Genomic DNA, 20558 nt, shown 5'->3' with positions numbered 1-20558 from the left:
GGAACAGTGACCTGCCACAACCCAATGACACAACCCAATGCAACACACTTCTCAGTGGTGAAGACAGGCTGGTGTAGATGACTGGGTGTTGCTGCAAATTTTCATAAAGCGGGTGATCCTAAAGTGGGAGAAATCTGCATTTTAGGTAACTGATATGACTAAAGCTTTGTGCATATTTGCAAAGCATGTTTGTTTTCTAGTGTAATATTACAGTAATTGATGTGTCACAGTAATGGATGGGTCTAGCAAAGTATATTGAATAAAAGTACTTGATTATGTTTGTAAATATCTTATATATAAACATCTACACGTAGAAATGTGTGGGTCTGTCTGGCTTGGAAGTCAGAGGTGGAGTTGGGGTAAGGGCTCCACCTCAGAATATACGCAAGCGAGGCCAGCACATCGGTAAAGCGAAACCTCCAAAGAAACAGTCACTCGCTTAGCAGTTAATACAGAAGTAAGGCGAGCACATTGGCAAAACGGTATACCTGTTACTTTTACTCCCGCCGCTAATACACAAGAGAGGCGAGCCCATCAGCAAAACGAAATCTCTGAAGAAACTTTCAATTCCCTGACAACTTGACATTTCAGTTTTTTTTCTAACGATTTCAATAGTTTCTAGGACCCTGTGCTTTTTACAGCACGGGCTTACACAGCTAGTAGTTATATAAAACTGAAAGTAGAAAAAACATTATCCTCAGGTAAAGTAGATATACAGTGGAACCTCGGTTCACGACCATAATTCGTTCCAAAACTCCGGTCGTAAACCAATTTGGTCGTGAACCAAAGCAATTTCCCCCATAGGATTGTATGTAAATACAATTAATCCGTTCTAGACCATGCGAACTGTATGTAAATATATATTTTTTTAAGTTTTTAAGCACAAATATAGTTAATTAAACCATAGAATGCACAGCGTAATAGTAAACTAAATGTAAAAACATTGAATAACACTGAGAAAACCTTGAACAACAGAGAAAACTAACACTGCAATAGTGAGCGCTATAGTGCTACCAACCGCTGGCTAAAAACACTTTTTTTTAATGAGTTTTAAGCACAGGGAAAAAATGAACATTTGAAAAAATCCGTAATTTAATAAACCACCAAGAAAAGTAACATTGCAACAATGCACGCTATGAACCGATCGCTGTAAACAGAAGTGAAAACAAAATCAAGCCCAGTGCATTCTTTAACTGCCTTCCTACCTTATGCGTCCAGCCCCCTCTCTCTCGCGCTGCCTGTGTGTGTGTGTCTGTCTCTCTCTCGCGCTGCCTGTGTGTGTGTGTGTCTCTCTCTCGCCGCGCCTGTGTGTGTGTCTCTCTCTCGCGCGCCTGTGTGTGTGTGTGTGTGTGTCACGGTCTCTCGCTCTCTCTCTCTTGCTCGCTGCACAGGAAATGCACAGGGAGAGACTGGACATATACAAACCGAAAGGGAAACTGGCTTGTTCGTATACCGAGTGTGTGGTCGTGAACCGAGGCAAAAGTTTGGCGAACTTTTTGGTCGTAAACCGATTTGTACCTGTACCGAGACGTTCGTGAACCAAGGTTCCACTGTATCCTAAAAACATAATAATGTAAAATAAAGAAGTATTTCAACTTTGTTACTATACAACACCTCTTGTTGGTCACATTGATTGTTTCCCATCACATCTAAGAGACTTACATGTTTGGTTCATTGATGACTATAAACACGTTTGGCATGTGTGAGTGTATGCATGAACTGGCCTTTTGGAAATAAGCAGGTTTAGAAAATGGATAGAAAGGTTCACCTCTGTTTAACTGGCTGATTGGCAAATATTTAGAACCCATTAATAAAATATATTGTAACAAATCAGGAGGAGGAAGAGAAGGAAGAATATAATCAGCCTCTTTACATTGATTTCTGGTGAGAGGCCCTTAAAAGGACCATTGGCTTTGAGACGGATAGATAGACCAGGGCACAACATTGTAGCAGAAATTGTTGGGGTAAAAATCTGGTAATCCCTTTTTAATGTGTATGTTAAACATAAGCAAAAAGGGTGCACTGTGGCACAACTGAAAAGACTGCTGGCCTAAAATCAGCTCATACAACATTTTCTGATGCACTTCTCTCTTTGATTTTGCACCTTAGCTTCTTTAGTCTTGACTCCTGGTCATGGAGCAACCACCACCTTCCTAGGTTGTCTGTTTTTATGGCACCTTGAACAGAAGAAATGAGTATAACTCTAGGCATCACAACTGGGCTCTGGTGCCTCACAGGGCATGTTCTCTGGGTTGATAAGATAGCATTACTGATAGCACCCTCTCTTGTCTCAAAGTTATATTATTTACCTCAGTCAAGCCAGGCAGACAACCCTGATAGCACCCTCTCTTGTCTCAAAGTTATATTGCTTACCTCAGTCAAGCCAGGCAGACAACCACCAGTTGAACATGCATGACAGCAATTGCAGTAGCCGCTTCTGCCATTCTGTACAGCTCTTCATCGGTGGCATGCACTTCCAGTTACTTTGTCCCTTTGTCTGTTCACAAATACTGCATAGCTCTGTCTCACTTCATTCACCTGATGTCAGAGACAATCCATATGCCACACTATCAGCATCTCTATGAAGCAACCCAAGGCCAGGGTCCACATCCAAGGCTTCCCAGTGGTCATTCATCTCAGTAGGCTTCAATAGACATGAGAGGCATTCAAAGTGCTCTCTAAGTGCCATGTCTGCGTCACCTCAACCTCAGGCTGCTTTATAGCTGTCTTCTCCAGATAGTCCTGCCCCCTTCAACAGCTTGTGGACTATTCTCCCCTTGATTGCGCACACACACAGTACCAATTATGTGTTTGTTAGGTAAAATGGTGTCTCCCAATTGGCCTCTTGTCAGTGTGAGATGAGCTGGATTTATTAATGTTGTCTTTCTAGTCAGGTGTTCCTATCATATTTATTAATCCCTCCAAGACTATTTTGCCAATGTTAATATTCATCCATCCATTAATTTTCTGTTTCTGTTTATTTCAGGGATGAATAGAACCAGAGATTGTCCCAGCCTTAGGACATATGAGAAAGTGAGAGTTTCTTTCTTCTGTAATATTCATCCATTGATTTTTAGAGGTCACTTATTCTATTACAGCATCAATGGTAGTCATATCTTATTTGACTAGTATTGAGCATAATGCAGGGGCAACCCTGAGTGGGCCACTAGCACTTAACCGTGATATGTTTTGCTTTCTTCTGCACCTCAGTTTCATGCATTTTATGCCAAGAATGCCCAAATAGAAGACAAGGCCAGTCCTGTAAGGACTGAGGAAGCTGCTAGCTCTGGCTTCCTGCTCTTGCATTTCTGGACTTTCATTGATAATGAACCTGTAGCAGAAACATAACCTAACCAAGATTGGTTTCATCCTTTGCACCCACCTCTGTTTGTCTCCACCTGTGCTCAGGCCTCAGCTTTAGTGCATATAGTAATGGCACAAATGTACATGCCACAATATGGAAACTTCACCACATTTGAGGCCCAAACAAACAACTGACATGCAGTGACTAACTTTAGGAGTCTCAGACCTTTGTGCATCTTTACTGTAAGACATTGGGCAGAACCCCAAAAGTCTTGGCAGAGAAGTGGGTTACAGGGACCCAGAAAGTCACAGCACATGAAGTGCATGACACCACAGTTAGTATAGGGAAAAAAAGAAAAAGGTTAGCTTTCACTGGAAGGAAGTTACACACTCAAAAAGTACAGAAATAATCTCTTTAGAAGAACAGCTCTAGCAGAAAAAAGAAAAGTAAAAATACCTGGCTTGGCTAGAGAAGGATTCAGAGTGTGTTTGAATCAGAGCCTACCTTAGCAGCATTGGCAAGAAGACAGGAAGAGAGGGAGAAAGTCCACCACAGCAATGCAAGCACCTCCATGGACTTGTTTAGTGACACCAATTATTTGTCTCAGTGTGACTCTGAGCCACATTCCGCATGTCATTAACTCCCAATATAACTTTGAGCAGATCTCCTCAGCTACCAGTTGAGCCAATACTTCAATGTAACATTCTAGGAAGGTCTGAGGACCAGCTGGTTCAGCCACTGATTGCCATTGCAACTCTGATTAGATCTCTGAAGAGATCTAAACTTATTACAAATATAAAGCATTTTATTACAAATATAAAGTAAATGATCACACAAGAAAACTAAATTGTCACTGGTGCAGCCAACAATTGAATAATTAGTTCAATGGAGGTCACCTATATGGGGTTTCAATTGATTGTAGTCTATGTGCACCTTATTTGGAAGGTTCAGCTTCTTTTGAGTTAGTGTGGTGGTCTAACCTACACAACATTGACTAAAGAACACACCAAGCAACTCCATGATAAGGTGATTGAAAAGCACAAGTCAAGGAATGGAGACAAGAAAATGTCCTTGTCACCAAATATTCATTGGAGTTCATTAAATCAATCATTTTGAAACTGAAAGAGTTTAGCAGAGTTGTAAATCTGCACAGAGCAGGCTGAGTGATAATGTAAGAAGAAGTCAAGTGAAGGAGGCCATCAAGAGACTTATGAGAACTCTGAAAGAGTTACAAGCTTCAGTGAGTTAGAATGAAGACACTGTACAGACATCAACTGTTGCTCAGTTGCTTCACAAGGCAAGAAAGCCACTGTTATAAAAATTACGCATGACGTCTTGGTTAGAGTTTGTCAGAAGACACATAAAGTCAGCTGGAAGGAGGTTAGTTGTTTTGATGAGACCAAGGTTAAGCTTTTTACCAATCAGAGAAAATGCTATGTTTGGTGTAAGGCAGGCAGGGGGGCACTTGCTTAGTGGTCTGAATGTGAATCCCAATGCCCTAGTGAAGTGATGGGAACATTGTGTTGTAATAACTGGTGCTGTCCTTCAGATGAAAAGTAAAACAAAGGTCTTGACTCTCTGTAGTCATGAAAGATCCCTGGTCATCTTTAACAGTGGTTTGTACCCCGATGTCCTAGATAGATTGCCCACTATGGCCTGGTCATTCTGGCCCCTAATCATTCCCTGTCCTGTATTAGTTAACTTTCTCTCTGAGTCCTTTTCCACCTAATAGCTAATGTATGGTGACTATGCTGGTGCAGAAATGGCTGCCATCACATTATTACAGAGGATGCTTCACATTTTTGGTGGTTGAAGTGGTTCCACAAAGTTTATGTAAAGCGCTTTGAGTAGGTTAGAAAAGCAATATATAAATGTAATTAATTGATTATAACAAACACACCATCTTACCTTGAAGTATGGTGGTTGTAGCATCATGCTCTGGGGATGCTTCTCTTAAGCAGGCTCTCAAAGGCCTGTGAGGGTACAGGGCAAAATTAATGTGACACTCTAACATCTATCTATCTATCTATCTATCTATCTATCTATCTATCTATCTATCTATCTATCTATCTATCTATCTATCTATCTATCTATCTATCTATCTATCTATCTATCTATCTATCTATCTATCTAATGCAGCAAAATACAAAGAAATCCTGGCTATCTATCTATCTATCTATCTATCTATCTATCTATCTATCTATCTATCTATCTATCTATCTATCTATCTATCTATCTATCTATCTATCTATCTATCTATCTATCTATCTATCTATCTATCTATCTATCTATCTATCTATCTAATGTAGCAAAATACAAAGAAATCCTGGCTATCTATCTATCTATCTATCTATCTATCTATCTATCTATCTATCTATCTATCTATCTATCTATCTATCTATCTATCTATCTATCTATCTATCTATCTATCTATCTATCTATCTATCTATCTATCTATCTATCTATCTATCTATCTATCTATCTATCTATCTAATGTAGCAAAATACAAAGAAATCCTGGGGGAAAACCTGATGCAGTCTGCAAGAAACCACTACTGTGGAAGACAAACAAATCCAAACATAAAGCAATACTTACATTGACATTGCTTTAAAAACAACATTAAGTCCTAGAGTGGCCATGTCCAAGTCCAAATATCAATCCAATTGAAAGGACTTAAAAAAGAGAGAGAGAGAAGAGAGAGGTTTGTTACGGTTAGCAAAGATGAATGGGGAAAAACATCATGGTCCAGATGTGTGAATACTTATGAGATCAGTTATTTTGCGATTTATATTTGTAATTAATTTAAAAGCACTTTGCAGTGGTCTGTTTTCTCTTTAATAATAATAATTCATTACATTTATGTAGTGCTTTTTCTCACTACTCAAAGCGCTACAACACAGTGAGAACCCAGGACGTGAACTCATGATCTCCTTGCAGTAAGGCAGTAGTTTTACTACTGCACCACCTTTGGCATTAAAGAATCTCGCCTCTCTGACTTTGTCTCCATACCATCCAACCTGAGCTGATCCTCTAAAGCAGTGGTCTCCAACCTTTTTGACACCAAGGACTGCTTTTATAGAAGCAAATATTTCCAGGGACAGGTGGTGGTGGGGGGGGGGAGGATTCGGGGCAGGTTTGTACCGCATTTTTATACACAATATACATTACATTTTTATTATTATTAAGTTATAATATCGTATAGAAATTATACAACTTACCATAATGCAGAATCAGTGGGAGCCCTGAGCTTGTTTTCCTGCAACCAGAAAATCCCATCTGGGGACGATGGAAGACAGTGACACGTGAAGTGTGTTGCTTATGTTCAGTCTACTCCTTAATCTTGTTTTGGTTGCTGTCACTGCAGAAAATGCTGCCTCACAAAGATAGGATGTTGGAAATGGAAGCAGACTTTTCAGTGCTTTGTGGCAACCTCAGGATATTCCGCCTTGACTTTAATCCAAAACGTATGGAGATTTGAAGTTGTCTCAAACATACTTTTAAGGCCACCATCATTTGCAACATCAAGCAGTTGATCCTCTTCAGGTACAGACAAAGTTGATTCACCTGACTTATTCACAAATGGGTCACGGATCCATTCCTTCCCATTTCGGGGGTCTTGTGTGGTTAGGAATAATGCTAAAACTCTATTGAAAGCTGACATAGGTGATAATACACCAGCTGGGAGAAAGAAGGCCCTGGCTTGGTATCTTTAACAACCTCTGCTAACGTTTGAAACATATAAAAAATCCCAATGTTCACTCGTCGGCCCCATAAATCAAGTTTAGCTTTGAATGCAGCCACTTCATCTGCCAACTTGAACAATGGGTATCTTCTGCCTCTGCCCCACTTGCTGCTGCTCCACCGGTGCCTCAGATTTTCCTCCTCAGGCTCCTCCAGCACTCCTCCAGCCTGGCTGGATGCTGAGTCTGCAGAGTGGGTAAAGGTGGGGTGGCCAATAGTGCCTATATGCCTGTAGTGCAAATACAGATAAAATTCCATTACAACGAACTGCCAGGGACCTAAACAATATTTCGTTGTAATGAAAATTTCATTGTAATGAGATTCTGTATTTGTTGCTATAGTGCTTTCTTTAACTTGTGTCCAGGCGTTTGCAATCATTTCAATAGCTTTCTTCCCGTTAATTTTAATCTTCTCCTGTCTACAAGTTATGCTAATGAGAATTTTTCTCAGCATTTCCTCGCAATAATAAACTTTCAGGGTGCGAATGATGCCCAAACCCAATGACTGCTGTGCATTTGGGTTGGAGGAATTCAATGCGAACATTATCTAAATGTGGACACATGTTGTGGTCAGCACATTAATCAATCAGAAGAATCAATCAATTCTTCATATTTTGAGGTTTCTGAACTCTTTTGGGATTTCATCCCTCCCCCCCACACCCATCAGGAATGTCATGCTGAAGTGCGTCCTGAAGCATGATTGCTGCGTCTGTGGAAGACTGTTTTTTGTCCATTGCTGGGGCAGGGCAACAGAAGGCTCACAAAAAAAAGATCGGGTCACGCTATAAGTACCTGTCTTACACCCCAAACCACGAGGCTGTCTCAGTACTTTAGCAAAACCAGCTTTATTCAGCTTGAAACAGGAACAGCACGGTTATTTATTGTAGCAGGATCTGCCAATCTCCTATATTCAGACACAGCAGTCAGACAGGGTTGTGACCACGTTAGTGGCCAAGTAATCCTGTTCCCTGCATTTACAATGTTCCTTGCATCACCCATCGAGATCTTTCCTGTTTGCTTCAGTGAAGAGCTGCTCCAGAGCTGTGAGCCTGCTGTTGCCCTGGCAATGGATAAACAGTCTTTCACAGACACTGTGATCGCACTTCGGGACGCTTTTTGGCGTGTTGTCCAGTTGGGGAAGGTCCCAAGAGAGTTTAGAAACCTTACATTTTCTTGAATGAGTGCCGCATTAATAGGAATGTTTCTTGAATGAGCATCACCGAACCACATAAAAACTGCTTTTTCGGCTTCTTCAAATGCAGCAGTTCACATACATTTGCAACTCAAGATTTTTCTTCTTTTCTTGCATATAACAAAGACATATGCATTGCATTTGTCATTCCAACAGATTGCACATCACAAACATTAACACTGTTATCGTTTTTTCGTGTCTGTCATTTCTATAGGAGGGTGACAATGAGTTAAATTCCAATGGATGTTTTTCAAATGTTGATGAGCAATAAGCAACAGGTATCACTGAAAAACATAGAAAACAAAAACAGCAAAAAAACAGTACGAGGAAAGTTCGAAGAAAGAAAATTTGTTTTACAATGTTTCTGTTTGGGGATCATTGTGCACAACTGAGCTGCGACCACAGAACTGACTGTTCTATGGATGATTAATTCAGGCATTTCAAGGCCACTTCGTTCTAATGAAAGTATCTGCTGAATGTACTTCGTAGTAACAAGATTTCTATAGACTCGTGTCATATGGGGAAAGTGTCGGGACCATAAAAATACTTCGTTGTAATACTCTCTCAGCTCGGTCTCTCTCTTTTCTCTGCGCCACTGCAAAGCCCCACCTGCATTGCATTCTGAAAAGTGTCCTCAGTGATGGGGGCAACCATTTGCTGTAGCCCTTCACTGAGTGAGTCTCAGCGGCACGACTCTTGGACCTGGGGTTGGGGATCCCTGCTCTAAAGTACTCATTTCTAATCCTGTCCATCCTTGTCACACCCAATGCAAATTTTAGCATCTTTAACTCTGCCACCTCCAGCTCTGTCTCCTGTTTTTTGGTCAGTGCCACCATCTCAAGGCCATATAACAAAGCTGGTCTCACTGCCGTCCTGTAGACCTTCCCTTTCACTCTTCCTGATAGGTGTATGTCACAAATCATTCCTAACACTCCTCTCCACCCTCTCCACACTGCCTGCACTCTCTTCTTCACCTCTCTTCCACATTCCCCATAACTCTGTACTGTTGATCCCAAGTATTTAAACTCATCCACCTTCACTAATTCTACTCCCTACATCCTCACCATTCCACTGACCACCCTCTCATTCACACACATGTATTCTGTTTTGTTCCTTCTGACCTTCATTCTTATCCTGCCTAGAGCATACCACCACCTCTCCAGTGTCTCCTCGACCTGCTCCCTACTCTCGCTACAGATCACAATGTCATCAGCAAACATCATAGTCCATAGGAACTCCTGTCTACCTGTTCATCATCATTGCAAATAAGAAAGGGCTCAGAGCTGATCCCTGATGTTATCCCACCTCCATTTTGAATGCATCTGTCACTTCTACCACAGACCTCATCATTGTCACACTTACCTCGTACATATCCTATACAACTCTTACATACTTCTCTGCCACTCCTGTCTTCGTCATACAATACCACAACTCCTCTTGAGGCACCCTGTCATTTGCTTTCTCCAGGTCCACAAAGACACAATTCAAATCCTTTTGGCCTTCTCTATACTTCTCCATCAACACCCTCAGAGTAAACATTGCATCTGTGGTACTCTTTTCTGGCAGGAAACCATACTGCTGCTCACTAATCATCACCTTCCTGCTTAACGTAGCTTCCACTGTTCTTTCCCATAACTTCATCCTGTGGCTCATCAGTTTTTTCCCTTTCTAGTTACTACAGCTCTGCACATTCCCCTTATTCTTAAAAATTGGTTCCAGCACAGCTCATCTCCACTCCTCAGGCATCCTCTCACTTTCCAAGATTCCATTAAACAATCTGGTTAAAACTCCACTGCGATCTCTCCAAAACACCTCCATGCTTCCACGGTTATGTCATCTGGACCAACAGCCTTTCTATTCTTTGTCTTCTTCATAGCCATCCATACTTCCTCCTTGTTAATCCGTTGCACTTCCTGGTTCACAATACTAACATCATCCAACTTTCTAATTCTCTTCATTCATCAACCTCTCAAAGTACTCTTTCCATCTTCTCAACATACTCTTCTCACTTGTGAGTGATCTTTATCCTTTATCACCCTAACATGCTGCACACCTTTCCCAGCTCAGTCTCTCTGTCTAGCCAATCGGTACAGGTCCCTTTCTCCCTCCTTGGTGTCAGACCTCTCATACAACTCATCATGTGCCTTTTCTTTAGCCTTCGTGACCTGTCTCTTCACCTTGTGCCTTATCTCCTTGTACTCATGTCTACTTTCTGCATCTCTCTGATTATCCCACTTCTTATTCGCCATCCTCTTCCTCTGTATACTCTACTGTACTTCCCTATTCCACCACCAGGTTTCCTTTTTCTTCTACCTCTGTCCAGATGTCACGCCAAGCACCCTTCTTGCTGTCATCCTTAATACTTCTGTTGTAGTTGCCCAGCTGTCTTGTAACTCTTCGCTGTCACCTTGTGCCTGTCTTACCTCCTCCCTGAACTCAACCTTGCAGTCTTCCTTTTTCAAGTTCCACCATTTGATCATTTACTCTGCCCCCATTCTCCTCTTCTTCTTGATCTCCAGCATCATCCTACAGACCACCATCCTATGCTGCTTACCTACACTTTCCCCTGCCACCTCTTTGTATTCTTCACTCTCCTTCAAATTGACCCTCCTGCATAGAATATAATCTACCTGTGTGCATCTTCCTCCACTCTTGTATTTCACCCTATGTTCCTCCCTCTTCTTAAAATATATATTCACCACAGTCATGTCCATCCTTTTTGCAAAATCCACTATCATCTGAACTTCTTCATTCCTCTCCTCGACACCATACCTACCCATCACCTCCTCATCTCCTCTGTTCCCTTCACCAACATGTCCATTGAAATCTGCTCCAATCACCACTTTCTGTCCCTTGGGTACACTGTCCATCACTTTATCCAACTCACTCCAGAACTCTTCTTTCTCATCCATTGCACACCCAGCGCTGGGCATATGCACTAACAACATTCATCATCATACCTTCAATTTCGGGCTTCATAATCATCACTGTGTCTGACACTCTTTTCACCTCCAAAACACTCTTGACATTCTGTTCCTTCAAAATAATCCATCCATCCATTATCCAAATCGCTATATCCTAACTACAGGGTCACGGGGGTCTGCTGGAGCCAACACAGGATGCAAGGCAGGAAACAAACCCTGGGCAGGGTGCCAGCCCACCACAAGGCACACACAGCACACACTAGGGACAATAATAGGATCACCAATGCACCTAACATTCATGTCTTTGGACTGTGGGAGGAAACTGGAGCACCCAGAGGAAACCCACACAGACACAGGCAGAACATGCAAACTCCACGTAGGGAGGACCCAAACCCAGGTCTCTTAACTGCAAGGAAGCAGCGCTACCACTGCACCACCATGCCGCCCTTCCTTCAAAATAATCCCTACCCCATTTCTCCTCCCATTCACACCATGACAGAACAATTTGAATCCACCTCTGATCCACGTTGCCTTACTCCCCTTCCATTTAGTCTCTTGCACGCACAATAAATGAACCTTCCTTCTCTCCATCACATCAGCTAACTCGCTCCCCTTACCAGTCATACTGTCAACATTCAAAGTTTCTACCATCCGTGCCAATCTCTTTACCTTCCTCCTCTCCTCCTGCCTCCGGACACATCTCCCCCCTCTTCTTCTCCTTCTTCGGCAAACAGTAGCCCAATTTCCGCCAGCACCCTGTTAGCTAACAGCACTGGTGGTGGCCGTTGTTAACCCGGGCCTCGACCGATCCGGAATGGAAATCTGTATTGTGGCCAGCATATTGATCTGGTAAAATTTTAAACTGATGCCCTTCCTGATGTAATCCTTCCCATTTATCCTGGCTTCATCCCCTATGGCTGAATTAATGCTTTTAACCTCAATAAGGTCTCCTAACATCAGAGATGAGAAATATTTCATTCAACTGGGCTACCCAGGATGAGTACAAGTGTTTTACATGGAGAGGGCAGCACCAGTATTACTGATGGGCTTGCAGCATAGGAAGGATAACCGACATTGCTCAGGGCCACCATGGTATTTCTCCGGTGCAGCCTAACCCTGCCGTCTGAGGCATTTCCAGTCCAACCACTTAGCCACACAGTCTTTAACTCTTACTTTCTCCTCACTGCACCTTATGAACATACCACCAGGGCAAAAATATGCAGTGTCAACTAGTTTAGATGGCCAACCATAACCCGAAATTCTGGAAATGTCACTCACTCAAGTCTTTTATTTATTTATTTTTCCCCAATCACTCACCACTTTATGTGTTCACTGACCTCTTGAGTCATCCAGCCCACCCAACTAAGACAATGTTGTTTCTACCTGTTCTGCTTCTCCTCTTAATGTAGAATATGCTCTAACATGGCCTATCCACTCACTGGATAAGTACAACAGACAGAAAAAGTAAGGTAAGTGTCAGCCACTATTAACTGCTAGATGGATAGCTGAATAAATGTTGGCAGCTTGTTTGTGTTGAAGACAGACTCTTTAAAAAGCTTATAACCACACTTAAACATCAGTTGAAGCAACTTTACTGGGAAAGTAGAAAATGGAAAGTAGAATGTTGTTTTTTAGTTCAGATTAACTAAAAAATGTCCAAGCTATCAAATCCTTCAATTTTTTATCTCAGTCCTAGGGTTGTGAGGAGCATGAATCCATGCTGCTGGGGCAGACATTAACAAAAACATGGGAACCAGATTATCTTTGGGGACTTTCAAACACACGCCCACACTTTGGAGCAAGGGAGCCACACCATTGATTGTCCTCCAAAACAACAGCATGGCTAGTTGAAGAAGAATTCAGAAGCATGGCCATTGCAAACCAGACAAGGGATGTTAACCTGATCATGTGAGCCCAACAGGAACCATAAAAGAAGAGTATGATAGACACGACAACACAACGAACAGTACACAAGTCCTATGATAAATGTGCCAGGTAGGAGAGGTGAGCTGCCAGTCTGCTCCTTGCTGTTTGAGATATAGACACTCAATGAAGGCCACACCTAAACCATGGAACCATGTTGTCACTTAAAACAAGACTGGATTTGAAAGATAACTGTTAGTTCAGGCATTTGCTCTATTCTTACTGTCATTCAAAGCAGCTGGGGCATTTACATTCTCATGTAAATGCTGAGCTCTGTGACTGGCCATTGGCAGTTTCAGAATTTATCACAGCTATTCAAGAAAAGAGTGAGTCAGCTCTTCACAGAAGTGCTATCCATCCATTTCTGAACATACTTGAGTAATCCAGTTCTAGGTTATCAGTGCCAGAGCCTCTCCCTGAAACCTTGGCTGCAAGGTAGAGGATAGCCCTGGATGGGGTGCCAACTTATCATAGTCTTAGCCACTCATAGTAGACCAGTTTAAAGCTGAGTAATAACCTAACCTGTAAATGGGTAGGGTGCAAAGCAGAAAACACATGCAGACACGGGAGAGCATGCATACTCCATATCAATGCTAACCAGACAGAGATTTGATTTTAGGAACTATGAGCCAGTGTATGATTGTGCTGCCCTTCCTTTGATTAAGAATGAACCTGTAAATGTGTTTTAAATTAGTTTAAAATAAGCAGTCAGGTTGAAGATCTGTGTCCTTCAGAGGACCAACGTGTGTTTTCAACTAGCTGCTTTAAATTTAAATCAGAGAGAAAAATCCTAAAAAAATTTCTGATCAGTGTCACACACGTACGCATGGGAAACAGCTGCAGGGCCTAAACACTAGTAATTCCACGCCAGGTCAGGGGGTGGCGAAGTGTACTGACCTTCTCTCTCAGTCCCTTGCGGACCTTTCCCGGGGAATCCCACCTGTTACTGGCCCCAAGGATGACATCACTTCCGGGCACGAGGACGCTACTCCCAGTTCCTTCCAGGCCTTTAAAACTGCCATCTTGCCTCCATACAGGCAGTTCTGTTCTGGACTCTAATCTAAGCACATCGTGCTAAAAAACAAAGCAATTTTACAGCCGAACATATTATACAGGTGGCTGCCCCAACTCTTTATGATGTCTTTGACTCATTCTTATTACAGTGGCATAGTCGGCAGGATGAGACTTTCCCAGAAGAAACCGGGAAGGAACCATGGATATACTCAGGTAGGAGAGTATCGGGGCCGTGTTTCCGGGTGGGGGGCGTGCTCAGCAGTCCGGAGTGGCACGGTGCACGCTTCGCTCCCACCAAGGGAAAACGAGCCCCTAGTCCTACACAGGGAGAATGTGGAGGAGACACATCAATGTGGGCTGGTTCCTGGAGGGAAAACAAAAAGGGCTTACTATGTTCTCTCAGAGGAGAGGACTGAGCCGCCCATTGGGACCAAGGTCCCAGATACATATGGGCTATCCCCAGACCAGCAGGTAAAAAACGTACAAACTTGGGAATATGATCCGGAGAGATCAACCCGGGAGCAAGCTTATGCTCTCTGGGAGCTAGTGGCTCAATGGCTGAAGCCATTTGAATTAAACACAAGACAAATTGTGCAGCAGGTGGCCTGCTTTATTCTAATTAAAGGTCTTCCCAATAATTTTGCCCAGCCGGTCTGGGGAGACTTTCATTCCATGGACGAACTAATAACCCAAGTGAGAACTAAGCCAGCTTCACAATCTGTGAGAGCAGAATGGTCCTCTAGTGGACTCCGTAGGGATTATGTCCCACTGTATAAGTCCCTTCCATATAAACTGAAGCCTGTTCCAATGATGTCCCCGGGGCACGGGGTGGGCCGCTCGCATGGACGAGTGGACGGTTATGTGCACTTACGAACCCCCTGGCTACTGGTCATATGGGAGTAGTAATCATAAATGGATTTTGAGTTACATCCCTTCTAGACTCCGGCAGCAACATCTCTATTGTTTATTGCCGTTACGTACTACTGCGACAGTGGACGAGAAAAATTACCAGTATCTGGTGCATACATGGGGAAACACGTGTATATAAAACTGCCCTGTGTGTTATAAGCTATGAGGGGTTAGTAAAAGAGTTCTCCATGGTGGTCCACCCACACCCACCTTCTCCTGTGATCCTAGGGCGGGACTGGTATGACAGTAAATACGGGGTACTGATAACTGCTCCCCTTAACCCTGTAGGCTTAGTCATAGAAGGGGCTAACCCGACTCAGGCTGTTTCCACGCCATGTAACCAGCCGGAGGAGAGAGATACGGAGGACTGCGAGGAGGACGGGGAGGCTCCTGGGCCGTCACACTTAAACATGTCATCAACCCGGGACTCCCCGCCCCTTGAGGTCAGACCAGACCCTGTATCCGAAATGCATTTTCAATTCAAGAAAACACCGGCGTCTTTCAAGAGGGAGCAATGGAATGACGACTACCTGAAGTCTGCAAAAAATGCAGTCGTGCTTGTCAATGGCCAACGCACTCATCAGCCCATGCCTCACGGCCCTCACTTTGTACTAGACAATGATCTGTTATATTGAATAGCTGAACATGAGGGCGGAGTACGGAAGTTGTTGCTAATCCCACGAACCTACCGGCGGCAGGTTTGTGAGTTGGCGCATGCCCACCTCCTGGGAGGCCATTTAGGCACTGAAAAAACTTTAGAGCGGATTAAGCTCAGATTTTATTGGCCGGGAATTAACGAGGAGGTTCACCGTTTTTGCATCTCTTGTCCAGAATGTCAATTATGGCAAATTCCTAGGAGGGACCGCGCTCCTCTAGTTCCCCTCCCCCTGATTGATGTTCCCTTTGAGTATATTGGGGACGATATAGTAGGACCTCTGGACCCCTCAGTCCGAGGATTTAAATATATATTAGTCCTTGTGGATTATGCTACCCGATATCCAGAGGCAGTTCCGCTGCGCTCTGCCACTACTAAAGCTATCGCACGGGAACTAGTGGGTGTATTTGCACGTGTCGGGGTCCCTAAAGAAATCCTTACGGACCAAGGGACACCCTTTACCTCGGCGACGTTCAAGGAAACGGCCAAGTTACTTAAAATAAAGCACTTAAAGACCACGGTATATCATCCTCAAACCGATGGTCTTGTCGAGAGGTTCAATCAGACTCTCAAGCAAATGCTGTGCAAGGTGGTCAACGGGGACGGGAGGAACTGGGATCAGCTCCTCCCCCTTGTGCTCTTTGCTTATCGGGAAGTCCCACAAGCCTCTATGGGGTTTTCCCCTTGTGAATTGTTATATGGACAACAACCCCGAGGACTATTAGATGTTTTAAAAGAAGGATGGGAAGGAGAGGCTCTTCCCTCTATCAATATATTAGAGTATATTGCGCAGTTACACAATCGATTCGGAAAAATCTGACCTATTTTAAAAAGTCACATGGAAGAGGCGCAAGCAGCACAGGCCCACTATTATGATCGTGGCACGGCTCTCTGGGAGTTCCAACTGGGGGATCGGGTCATGGTGTTGGTCCCTACCTCGAATTCTACGTTGCTTGCCCACTGGCAAGGCCTGTATGAAGTTAAGGAGAGGAAAGGGCTTGTCGATTATTTGGTGAAACAACCCAATCATCGGCCGAGTGAGCGGGTATATCAGGTCAACTTGCTGAAGCCGTGGAAGGAGAGGGATCCCGATCCCTCCTCCGCTCAGCCCCGCTCTTTCTTTGCTTTGAAAGACAGCCTTAACTTAGGTCCCAAGTTGAATGCTAAACAGAAACGGGAACTCGAGACAGCGATCTTGTCAGTTCCAGAGGTAGTGAGTGAGCAACCCTGAAGGACCTCTCTGATTGCGCACGACATAGTGACAGAACCTGGAGTTGTTATATGAGAACGCTCATATCATCTTCCCGAAGCAAAGAAGGCAGAGGTGGAGCTTGAGATCAAGCGCATGCTGGATCTAGGTGTGATTGAGGAAAGTTATAGTCCCTGGTCAAGTCCAATTGTCTTGGTCAGTAAGCCCAACGGGAGTTGGAGGTTTTGCAACGACTTCCGTCGACTGAATCAAGTCTCCCAGTTTGACGCCTATCCAATGCCTCGCGTAGACGACCTCCTCGAGAGGCTTGGACAAGCGAAACTTTTGACCACACTTGACATGACAAAGGGGTACTGGCAGGTTCCTTTAATGGACTCTGCGAAGGTTAAGACCGCATTTAGCACCCCTAGTGGGCACTGGCAGTACCGGGTCCTCCCATTTGGGTTACATGGGGCTCCGGCAACTTTTCAGTGTCTGGTGGACAGAGTGCTCCGGCCTTATAATGTGTTTAGTGCTGCTTATTTGGATGACGTTGTCATCTATTCCAGCACATGGAAGGATCACGTGCAGCAGGTGGAAACGGTATTGCGGACACTGTGTGAAGCCGGGCTTCGAATTAATCCAAAGAAGTGTTTCTTTGGATTAAAAGAAGCTAAATATTTGGGCTACCTGGTGGGTCGTGGTACCGTGAAGCCACAGTGTTCCAAAGTTAATGCCATGTTAAACTGGCCCCGTCCGAATACCAAGTGCCAAGTGCAGGCTTTCCTTGGGTTAGCCGGGTACTACCGCCAGTTTGTATCCCAGTTCTCCGAGAGAGCAGCACCCTTGACAGACTTAACAAAGAAGAGGGCACCAAACCACGTGGTATGGGCTGACAAGACTGGCGCTGCATTTTGTGACCTAAAACAGGCCCTTACATCAGCACCCATATTGAAAGCACCCAACTTTTCACTTACAATACAGTACAATACAGTTTATTTTTGTATAGCCCAAAATCACACAGGAAGTGCCGCAATGGGCTTTAACAGGCCCTGCCTCTTGACAGCCCCCCAGCCTTGACTCTCTAAGAAGACAAAGAAAAACTCCCAAAAAAAACCTAGTAGGGAAAAAATGGAAGAAACCTTGGGAAAGGCAGTTCAAAGAGAGACCCCTTTCCAGGTAGGCTGGGCGTGCAGTGGGTGTCAAAAGAAGGGGGTCAATACAATACAATACAATACAATACACAGAACAGAATAAATCCTCAATAAAAAATTAAAAATTTTTAGAAGTACGGAGCAGAATTTAACAGTAGATGATATCACATAATAAGATTTAGATAATTTTAGACTCCTGGAGACCACATTCATCAAGCTGCCTCCCCCATTTGGCCATTCCACGGCTGAAACAGTGTTGGGCCAGCCAATCCGATGAAAGGACCCCTCTTTCTCACGATTCCTGCGATCCTCCATCAGGGATGACTTTACCTTAGGCAGGCAAAACAACTTGGCAGGTGGGCCGTGGCACCAAGTGCCACATTTGAGAACCGAGAAGAGAAACAGAATAAGTGAGGGTTAGTATCCAATTCTAACTATCATGTTACTTATGTTTTAGTGCTAATGACTAACAACAGAGATGCAGTATCTATATATATAATTCTCTAAGCCGCTGCCAGAGCGGGCAAGACACCTATGAAAGCACGCAGGAAGGAGCCACGTCCACCAACTCTAAGACCATTGGATACAGCGAAAACTCGCACAGCCACGCCCACCAACTCGGACGTGACGCCTGGAAAACATGCCGTCATTTCTGTTTGTCTGTGCCACAGTCCACATGCAGCTCTGAGCCACATTGACTTTTCATTAGTCAACCTCAGTGGAACCTTGGTTCACACAGAGGCAGCGCCAGAGAGAGACAGAGGCACACACACAGGCAGCGCGAGAGAGAGAGCCGCGCACACACACAGGCAGCGCCAGAGAGAGACAGAGGCACACACAGGCAGCCCGAGAGAGAGAGCTGCGCACACAGGCAGCGCCAGAGAGAGACAGACGCACACACACAGGCAGCGCGAGAGAGAGAGCCGCGCAATCCTTTAAAACAGAGGTTAAAACACAATTAAAAACCAATAAGCCCTGTGCCTCTTTTTCATTAGCTTCTCACCTGCTTCACCGATGCAGGCCCTGCAACAGTCGAGACGCTTTCTCAGCAGCTGACCTTCTCTGTGCCTGACTCCACTACTGTCAGTTGTCTGATTAAAAATGGCCTTTTGAAGAGGAGCTATGGACCCGCTATACCACAGGAACACATTGCATTCGAGCCTGCTCTCGCTCAATCTAACGTACCGGCTTTCTCTCTCCTCACTCGCTCGCACGCACACTGCACAGGGGAGAAATGCCCGCAGCACGACTCCACCCGGAAACCGTTTCAGCCACACTTCGACGCCCCTCGCTACGCTGTGAGTGCGATAATTATTTATTTAAAAATGGCCTTTTGAAGGGGAGCTGTAGATAGATAGATAGTAGACCCGCTATACCACAGGATCACCTGTGACATTGCCTTCACATTGTTTTCCTTTTATTTATGACTAGCAAAATACCCGCGCTTCGCAGCGGAGAAGTAGTGTGTTAAAGAGGTTATGTAAACATATATATACATAAACATATATACTTATATACATATCTACATATACACATATCTACATATATACATATATATATATATATATACATATAGACATCCACATATATATACATATATCAACATATATATACACATACATATACACACATACATACATACACACATATATATATATATATATAAATATATATACTGTATATACACATACAGACACATATATATATATATATATATATATATATATATATATATATATATATATATATATATATATATATATAGCAAAATACCCACGATTTGCAGCGGAGAAGTAGTGTGTTAAAGAGGTTATGTAACCATATATATACATAAACATATATACATATATATACATATCTACATATACATATATATATATATATACACACACACATCCACATATACATATATATATATATATATATATATATATATATATATATATATATATACAGATATATATATATATATATATATATATATATATATACAAATTTACATATGTACATATATATATATCTACATATATATATATATATATAGCAAAATACCCGCGCTTCGCAGCGGAGAAGTAGTGTGTTAAAGAGGTTATGAAAAAGTAAAGGAAACATTTTAAAAATAACGTAACATGATTGTCAATGTAATTGTGTTGTCATTGTTATGAGTGTTGCTGTCATATATATATACATATACACATATACACACACATATACACACATATACAGATATATTATATATACATATACACATATATTTTTTATATATATATTTTTTATATATATATATATATTTATACACATACATACATACATATACACACATAGATGCACTTACAATAACATAGAAATCAATATAAACAACATTAACATCATTATCATATAAGAATATGAAGTAATATATAAGAAGCACATTTCATATAAATATAAATTATTAAACAGTAAAATCTTCTTCAATAATTTGCTACCGTGGCTTTTCGTTGGTCTGTCCAGGATTTTAAATCACATGTAGCTTGCAAACCGTTTCACGTATTGACTTGAAATGTGGTACACATAT

The sequence above is a fragment of the Erpetoichthys calabaricus genome, chromosome 10 (assembly GCF_900747795.2).
Source record: "Erpetoichthys calabaricus chromosome 10, fErpCal1.3, whole genome shotgun sequence".
NCBI lineage: Eukaryota > Metazoa > Chordata > Cladistia > Polypteriformes > Polypteridae > Erpetoichthys > Erpetoichthys calabaricus.
Note: the sequence above shows the minus strand (reverse complement) of the source record.